The sequence below is a fragment of the Lipotes vexillifer genome, unplaced genomic scaffold (genome assembly GCF_000442215.2).
Source record: "Lipotes vexillifer unplaced genomic scaffold, Lipotes_vexillifer_v1.1 scaffold353, whole genome shotgun sequence".
Lineage (NCBI taxonomy): Eukaryota > Metazoa > Chordata > Mammalia > Artiodactyla > Lipotidae > Lipotes > Lipotes vexillifer.
In genome coordinates this window covers 594,481-604,388 of record NW_006786914.1, presented here as the reverse complement: position 1 = coordinate 604,388, position 9,908 = coordinate 594,481, and positions in this window count along the sequence as shown.

The window sequence follows — 9,908 nt, the reverse complement described above, 5'->3', positions numbered from 1 at the left end:
ATGGTATTGGCACAAAGGCAGAAAGATAGATCAATGGAACAGGGTAGAAATACCAGAGATAAACCCACACACATATGGTCACCTTATCTTTCATAAAGGAGGCAGGAATGTACAGTGGAGAAAGGACAGCCTCTTCAATAAGTGATGCTGGGAAAACTGGACAGGTACATGTAAAAATATGAGATTAGATCACTCACTAACACCATACACAAAAATAAGCTCAAAATGGATTAAAGACCTAAATGTAAGGCCAGAAACTATCAAATTCTTAGAGGAAAACATAGGCAGAACACTCTGTGCCATAAATAACAGCAAGGTCCTTTTTGACCCACCTCCTAGAGAAATGGAAATAAAAACAAAATAAACAAATGGGACCTAATGAAACTTAAAAGCTTTTGCACAGCAAAGGAAACCATAAACAAAACCAAAAGACAACCCTCAGAATGGGAGAAAATATTTGCAAAGGAAGCAACTGACAAAGGATTAATCTCCAAAATTTATAAGCCACTCATGCAGCTCAATAACACAAAAACAAACAACCCAATCCAAAAATGGGCAGAAGACTTAAATAGACATTTCTCCAAAGAAGATATACAGACTGCCAACAAACACATGAAAGAATGCTCAACATCATTAATCATTAGAGAAATTCAAATCAAAACTGCAATAAGATGTCATCTCACACCAGTCAGAATGGCCATCATTAAAAAATCTAGAAACAATAAATGCTGGAAAAGGTGTGGAGAAAAGGGAACACTCGTGCACTGCTAGTGGGAATGTTAATTTGTACAGTCACTATGGAGAACAGTATGGAGGTTCCTTAAAAATCTACTAATATAATTACCATATGACCCAGAAATCCCACTACTGGGCATATACCCTGAGAAAACCAAAATTCAAAGAGTCATGTACCAAAATGTTCATTGCAGCTCTGTTTACAATAGCCCACAGATGTAAACAACCTAAGTGTCCATCATTGGATGAATGGATAAAGAAGATGTGGCACATATATACAATGGAATATTACTCAGCCATAAAAAGAAATGAAATTGAGCTATTTGTAATGAGGTGGATAGACCAAGAGTCTGTCATACAGAGTGAAGTAACTCATAAAGAGAAAGCCAAATTCCATATATATATATGGAATTTAAGATTAAAAAAATGTCATCAAGAACCTAGGGGTGAAACAGGAATAAAGACACAGACGTACTAGAGAATGGACTTGAGGATATGGGGAGGGGGAAGGGTAAGCTGTGACAAAGCGAGAGAGAAACATGGACATATATACACTACCAAACATAAGGTAGATAGCTAGTGGGAAGCAGCCGCAAAGCACAGGGAGATCAGCTCACTGCTTTGTGACTACCTGGAGGGGTGGGATAGGTAGGGTTGGAGGGAGGGAGATGCAAGAGGGAAGAGATACAGGAACATATGTATGTGTGTGGCTGATTCACTTTGTTATAAAGCAGAAACTAACACACCATTGTAAAGCAATTATACTCCAATAAGGATGTAAAAAAAAAAAAAAGACAAAAAGAAAGATTGTAGATTTTACTCGTTCTTAAAATATTGGGCTCCTTGCTGTGCAACACGAGGAGCTTACTAATAAAGACCTGGTGGAATTGGAGGCCCAGAGAAAGGATGAAGAGAGACTAGCAGAAGAAGAAGTAACTGAAAAACAGAAGAGATTCATGATGCAGGAAATGCCAAGGGAATTGTCTTTATTTGAGGAGGCACATGACTTGAAAGTAGAGCTATGATGAGAAGAAAAGAGCTACTACCCAGACATCACTGGATTGTTTTTTCAAGAGTGTAGATAGGATTGAACACAGCAAGGAACCAGAATCTGTGGCATTAACATCAAGCATGAGTGAAATTGCAGGTTGCCCTCCATCTCCTGTTCCTGATGATCCTTCAGCTGTACCATCTCCCACTTCCTCACCCTCCTCCAGTCAGTAACTCTTCTTGCCTATTCACTTGAGGCCAGCCTTTGTATACCAGCTGTTGTACTGTACTACCGTACTTTTCAAGGTACTGTATTGTAAGATTAAAAATGTTTTCTTTATTTTTTGTGTTTGTTTTCTATATATTATTTGTGTGAAATGTATTATAAACTTATTACAGTACAGTATTATACAGCTGATTATGTTAGTTGGGTACCTAGGCTAACTTTGCTGGACTTAAAAACAAATTGTACTGATGAACATGCTCTTGGAACAGAACTCGTTCATATATAGGGGACTTAATGTATCAATTTGTCAAACAAATTTCTTTTCTGGTTACTCTTCAGAATGGTATTAATTAGTTTCTTCTGGTGACCTGAAAATTTCTCCTTTACCTAACATCTATATTTTTCCCCACCCACAGACAAACACACCCTCCAGTTAATTTTTTATCTCTACTTCTTCCTTTTTCCATATCCTGGCTCCTCATCCTCAACTAAACCCACTCTCACCATCACAGAGCATCCCCAGTCTCTGCATCTACCTGGTCTTTATCTCACTTTCTTTCCTAAGAAAGTCTGGATTAGGAAATTCATATTAATTTGTGATCACAATAAATGCATGGAAGCCTCTGTGTCTTAGTGTGGGCTGCTATAACAGAATGTCATAGACTGGGCATCTTAAACAACAAGTATTTATTTCTCATAGTTCTAGAGGCTAGAAATCTGAGATCACGATGCCAGCATGGTTGGGTTCTAGTGAAAGCCCTCTTCCTGGTTCACAGATGGCCACATTTTTTCTATGCCCTCATATGGAATAGAAGGATATCATGTCAGAGAAGGACATCATATTTCTTATGTCACTTCTTATAGAAGGTCACTGATCCCATTCATGACATGATGGTCTAATTAATTTTCAAAGGCTCCATCTCCAAATACCATGACATTGGGATTCTACATATGAATTTTAGAAGGACCCAAACATTCAACAGCATTTTGACTCATCTTGGATGAGTTAGGTCTGACTTGATAATAAGCAAGCAATTAGGAAGTTGTACTAACCTCAAACTCAAAAGGTAAATACAGCTTTATGGTGTTACTCTTGCTATTTTTTCTATTGCTGAATGAGTTTTAATTTTTTTTTCTACTACTAAATAGCACTGGACAAAAATCAAAGGCCTATAACATAAAACAAACAGAAATTTAATCCAGGCCTTGGCACTTAGTAGCTTATGACTTGAGTAAGTTCATCTCTTTTAGACTCTTTTTGCTTAACTTATAAAATGGACAAAACTATTGCCTTCATAAAGTTATGAAGATGAAAATTATAGTGTATTCAAAATTTCCTAGTGCAAAGTCTGGCACATTCTGTAAATATAAAATGTCTAATACCTGAATCTCTCTTTGATGCTCTAGAATCATTTGTTTTTATTAAATACATTTATTTGATGTGTTATATATGCCAGACACTCTGCATGATCTTGGGGGATATGTGTTTAAAAATAACCAAAAGGAGATATGGTTGATGTTTCCTTGTATCTTACAGTTCAATTCAGGCAGACACTAAATAAACAACCACCTGAGTCTGTTCTGATTAAAACCATCATAATCTCTAACATGAGAACATAGTAAAGGGACATTTCCATTCCTTTTTCTAATTTCTATTGTTTTAGTGATATTCTCTATCTGATAAGACGTTATCGTCAGGCTTTTTTTTTTTTTTTTTTTTTTTTTTTTTTTTACTTCATTAAGCATGGTTTTCTTTAGTTCCTTGGATGTTTACTGACTTGAAGTCTTTGTCTTATTAATCTGATGTCTGGACTCTCTCACAGGCAGTATCTGTCATTTGTTTTGTTTCCCCTGTTGATGGATAACACTTCCCTTTTCTTTGCATTTCTCATGTTTCTGTTGTTGTTGTAAACTTATTATTTCAAGGAGTATATTGTACCAACTCTGGATACTGATCCTCCCAGACTCTGGGATTTGGTTTTGTTGTTGTTTGCTCATTTACTTGTTTAATAACATGACTGGACTATTTCATTGAAATTTATTGTCTGTATCCTCATTGTTAAGCATCTGACATCACTCCACAAAAGACATGCTTGGGCATGCACGCAGTCACACTGGGATGGCAATGGTTTTAGTAGGACTCTCTTTGGTTCTCTTTTCCCCTGATATCTCTCTTAAACCAATTTCCTTTTCTGGTATCACCCCAGATTTTAGACTGTATTAATTGCCTTGTGAAAGCTCTATTTTTTGTTATGAAGTCATAAATTACTCCAAGTTTGATCCAATAAAACTGGGGTCCATATAGAGAGGTATTTCTTTAGGTAAGTCATTGCAACTTGTTCTGAATGCAGGAGGTCTATTCTTAGCTGCCTCTTTCCTTTGTTCTCTCTGGTAAATTAGTTGACCTTTGGTTTAGCTTGTTGCTTTTAATTGCATACTACCAAAATGTCTATATTTTCTGAATGTACCCTTAGGCTTGAAGTACTCCACACTGTTTCAGATAATGCTGGGTCTTTTACGGAGAGCTTCAAACACTTTTTTTGGTAGTATATTTTCTCTTATCAAAATCTGTGAACCCCTACTCTAGAGCTGAGTATGGGGACTGTGGCCTGCTTCTCTTGGAGTGAGGTCCTTGACATATTAAGCAGAACACTGGGATGGGACAATATCCTTTTTTTTTTTTTTTGGCTTGCTTCTCCTATAGGGTTGTCTTCTGCCCTATAAATTGGAGATGGGTAGAAGAAGAGAGATCTCAATATCTTGGCCACACTTGTCAAGAATTTAACGTCTGTAACTTGGAGCTAGGGGATGGAAGATGAGAAACCCTGGAAGCCTGCCCTTCCAAGTAAGATAGTGAGTTAGCTTATACCTTTCCTGGGGGCTGAGGAAAAGAGGTATGCTTTTTCTTGATTATACCTGGCTAAATTAGAGCTTCTGTTATCCTGGCCAGTTAGAGAGGGATTAGGAAGGGAGCTGTTGCCACAGACTAACAGTCTTCTGAGATTTAGTAGATTTTCTTGAATACATGTTTCATCATTTGACTTATGTGCTCAGGAAAATTTCCAGAGACTTAATTCTTTTTATTTTTTTAATGGATAATAATTATAATTGTTAATTTTTCCATGATTCTCAACCACACCTTGTGAGATTAATAGAACAAGTATAATTATTTTTACTGCTCATATTTTTTAAATATCCCAGATATATTTCAGCTTCACAACAAAATGAATCAGTTATATGTATACATATGTTCCCATATCTCTTCCCGCTTGCATCTCCCTCCCTCCCACCCTCCCTATCCCAACCTTCCAGGTGGTCACAAAGCACCGAGCTGATCTCCCTGTGCTATGTGGCTGCTTCCCACTAGCTATCTACCTTACGTTTGGTAGTGTATATATGTCCATGTTTCTCTCTCGCTTTGTCACAGTTTACCCTTCCCCCTCCCCATATACTCAAGTCCATTCTCTAGTAAGTTTGTGTCTTTATTCCTGTTTCACCCCTAGGTTCTTCATGACATTTTTTTCCCTTAAATTCCATATAAATATATGTGTTAGCATATGGTATTTGTCTCTCTCTTTCTGACTTACTTCACTCTGTATGACAGACTCTAGGTCTATCCACCTCATTACAAATAGGTCAGTTTCATTTCTTTTATGGCTGAGCAATATCCCATTGTATATATGTGCCACATCTTCTTTATCCATTGATCCCATGATGGACACTTAGGTTGTTTCCATCTCTGAGTAATTGTAAATAGAGCTGCAATGAACATTTTGGTACATGATTCTTTTTGAATTATGGTTTTCTCAGGGTATATGCCTAGTAGTGGGATTGCTGGGTCATATAGTAGTTCTATTTGTAGTATTTTAAGGAACCTCCATACTGTTCTCCCCAGTGGCTGTATCAATTTGCATTTCCACCAACATTGTAAGAGGGTTCCCTTTTCTCCACACCCTCTCCAGCATTCATTGTTTCTAGATTTTTTGATGATGGCCATTCTGACTGGTGTGAGATGATATCTCATTGTAGTTTTGATTTGCATTTCTCTAATGATTAATGATGTTGAGCATTCTTTCATGTGTTTGTTGGCAGTCTGTATATCTTCTTTGGAGAAATGTCTATTTAGGTCTTCTGCCCATTTTTGGATTGGGTTGTTTGTTTTTTTGTTATTGAGCTGCATGAGCTGCTTGTAAATTTTGGAGATTAATCCTTTGTCAGTTGCTTCATTTGCAAATATTTTCTCCCATTCTGAGGGTTGTCTTTTGGTCTTGTTTATGGTTTCCTTTGCTGTGCAAAAGCTTTGAAGTTTCATTAGGTCCCATTTGTTTATTTTTGTTTTTATTTCCATTTCTCTAGGAGGTGGGTCAAAAAGGACCTTGCTGTGATTTATGTCATAGAGTGTTCTGCCTATGTTTTCCTCTAAGAATTTGATAGTTTCTGGCCTTACATTTAGGTCTTTAATCTATTTTGAGCTTATTTTTTTGTATGCTGTTAGGGAGTGCTCTAATCTCATACTTTTACATGTAGCTGTCCACTTTTCCCAGCACCACTTTTTGAAGAGGCTGTCCTTTCTCCACTGTACATTCCTGCCTCCTTTATGAAAGATAAGGTGATCTTATGTGTGTGGGCTTATCTCTGGGCTTTCTATCCTGTTCCATTGATCTATATTTCTGTTTTTGTGACTGTACCATACTGTCTTGATTACTGTAGCTTTGTAGTATGGTCTGAAGTCAGGAAGCCTGATTCCTTCAGCTCCGTTATTCGTTCTCAAGATTGCTTTGGCTATTCGGAGTCTTTTGTGTTTCCATACAAATTGTGAAATTTTTTGTTCTAGTTCTGTGAAAAATGCCACTGGTAGTTTGATAGGGATTGCATTGAATCTGTAGATTGCTTTGGGTAGTAGAGTCATTTTCACAATGTTGATTCTTCCAATCCAAGAACATGGTATATCTCTCCATCTATTTGTATCATCTTTAATTTCTTTCATCAGTGTCTTATAATTTTCTGCATACAGGTCTTTTGTCTCCTTAGGTAGGCTTATTCCTAGATATTTTATTCTTTTTGTTGCAATGGTAAATGGGAGTGTTTTCTTGATTTCACTTTCAGATTTTTCATCCTTAGTGTATAGGAATGCCAGAGATTTCTGGGTATTAATTTTGTATCCTGCTACTTTACCGAATTCATTGATTAGCTCTAGTAGTATTCTGGTAGCATCTTTAGGATTCTCTATGTATAGTATCATGTCATCTGCAAATAGTGACAGCTTTACTTCTTCTTTTCTGATTTGGATTCCTTTTATTTCCTTTTCTTGTCTGATTACTGTGGCTAAAACTTCCAAAACTATGTTGAATAAGAGTGGTGAGAGTGAGCAACCTTGTCTTGTTCCTGATCTTCGTGGAAATGCTTTCAGTTTTTCACCATTGAGGATGATGTTGGCTGTGGGTTTGTCATATATGGCCTTTATTATGTTGAGGAAAGTTCCCTCTATGCCTACTTTCTGCAGGCTTTTTATTATAAATTGGTGTTGAATTTTGTTGAAAGCTTTCTCTGCATCTATTGAGATGACCATATGGTTTTTCTCCTTCAATTTGTTAATATTGTGTATCACGTTGACTGATTGCATATACTGAAGAATCCTTGCATTCCCCGAATAAACCCCACTTGATCATGGTGTATGATCCTTTTAATGTGCTGTTGGATTCTGTTCGCTAGTAGTTTGTTGAGGATTTTTGCATCTATGTTCATCAGGGATATTGGCGTGTAGTTTTCTTTCTTTGTGACATCCTTGTCTTGTTTTGGAATCAGGGTGATGGTGGCCTCATAGAATGAGTTGGGGATTGTTCCTCCCTCTGCTATATTTTGGAAGAGTTTGAGAAGGATAGGTATTAGCTCTTCTCTAAATGTTTGATAGAATTCGCCTGTGAAGCCATCTGGTCCTGGGCTTTTGTTTGTTGGAAGATTTTTAATCACAGTTTCCATTTCAGTGCTTGTGATTGGTCTGTTCATATTTTCTGTTTCTTCCTGATTCAGTCTTGGCAGGTTGTGCCTTTCTAAGAATTTGTCCATTTCTTCCAGGTTGTCCATTTTATTGGCATAGAGTTGCTTGTGGTAATCTCTCATGATCTTTTGTATTTCTGCGGTGTCAGTTGTTACTTCTTTTTCATTTCTAATTCTCTTGATTTGAGTCTTCTCCCTTTTTTTCTTGATGAGTCTGGCTAATGGTTTATCAATTTTGTTTATCTTCTCAAAGAACCACCTTTTAGTTTTAGTGATCTTTGCTATTGTTTCCTTCATTTGTTTTTCATTTATTTCTGATCTGATTTTTATGATTTCTTTCCTTCTGCTAACTTTGGGGTTTTTTTGTTCCTCTTTCTCTAATTGCTTTAGTTGCAAAGTTAGGTTGTTTATTCGAGATGTTTCCTGTTTCTTAAGGTAGGATTGTATTCTATAAACGTCCCTCTTAGAACTGCTTTTTCTGCATCCCATAGATTTTGAGTCATCGTGTCTCCATTGTCATTTGTTTCTAGGTATGTTTTGATTTTCTCTTTGATATCTTCAGTGATCACTTTGTTATTAAGTAGTGTATTGTTTAGCCTCCATGTGTTTGTCTTTTTTACAGATCTTTTCCTGTAATTGATATCTACTCTCATAGCATTGTGGTCAGAAAAGTTACTTCTGACCACAGAAGTAACTGTGAAATTTCACAGTTACAATTTCAGTTTTCTTAAATTTACCAAGGCTTGATTTGTGAACCAAGATATGATCTACCCTAGAGAATGTTCAATGAGCACTAGAGAAAAATGTGTATTCTGTTGTTTTTGGATGGAATGTCCTATAAATATCAATTAAGTCCATCTTGTTTAATGTATCATTTAAAGCTTGGGTTTCCTTATTTATCTTCATTTTGGATGATCTGTTCATTGGTGAAAGTGGGGTGTTAAAGTCCCCTACTATGATTCTGTTACTGTTGCTTTCCCCTTTATGGCTGTTAGCATTTCCCTTATGTATTGAGGTGCTCCTATGTTGGGTGCATAAATATTTACAATTGTTATATCTTCTTCTTGGATCGATCCCTTGATCATTATGTAGTGTCCTTCTTTGTCTCTTCTAATAGTCTTTATTTTAATGTCTATTTTGTCTGATATGAGAATTGCTACTTCAGCTTTCTTTTGGTTTCCATTTGAATGAAATAACTTTTTCCATCCCCTTACTTTCAGTTTGTATGTGTCTCTAGGTCTGAAGTGGGTCTCTTGTAGACAGCAAATATATGCGTCATGTTTTTGTATCCATTCAGCCAATCTGTGTCTTTTGGTGGGAGCATTTAGCCCATTTACATTTAAGATAATTATCAGTATGTATGTTCCTATTCCCATTTTCTTAATTGTTTTTGGCTCGTTATTGTAGGTCATTTCCTTCTCTTGTTTCTCTTGCCTCGAGAAATTCCTTTAGCAGTTGTTGTAGAGCTGGTTTGGTGGTGCTGAACTCTCTCAGCTTTTGCTTGTCTGTAAAGATTTTAATGTCTCCATCAAATCTGAATGAGATCCTTGCTGGGTAGAGTAATCTTGGTTGCAGGTTTTCCTCCTTCATCACTTTCAATATGCCCTGTCACTCCCTTCTGGTCTGCAGAGTTTCTGCTGAGTGATCAGCTCTTAACCTTATGGGGACTCCCTTGTGTGTTATTTGTTGTTTTTCCCTTGCTGCTTTTAATATGTTTTCTTTGTATTTAATTTTTGACAGTTTGATTAATATGTGTCTTCTCATATTTCTCCTTGGATTTATCCTGTATGGGACTCTGTGCTTCCTGGACTTGATTAACTATTTCCTTTCCCATATTAGGGAAGTTTTCAACTATAATCTGTTCAAATATTTTCTCAGTCTTTTTCTTTTTCTCTTCTTCTTCTGGAACCACTATAATTCGAATGTTGGTGCGTTTAATGTTGTCCCAGAGGTCTCTGAG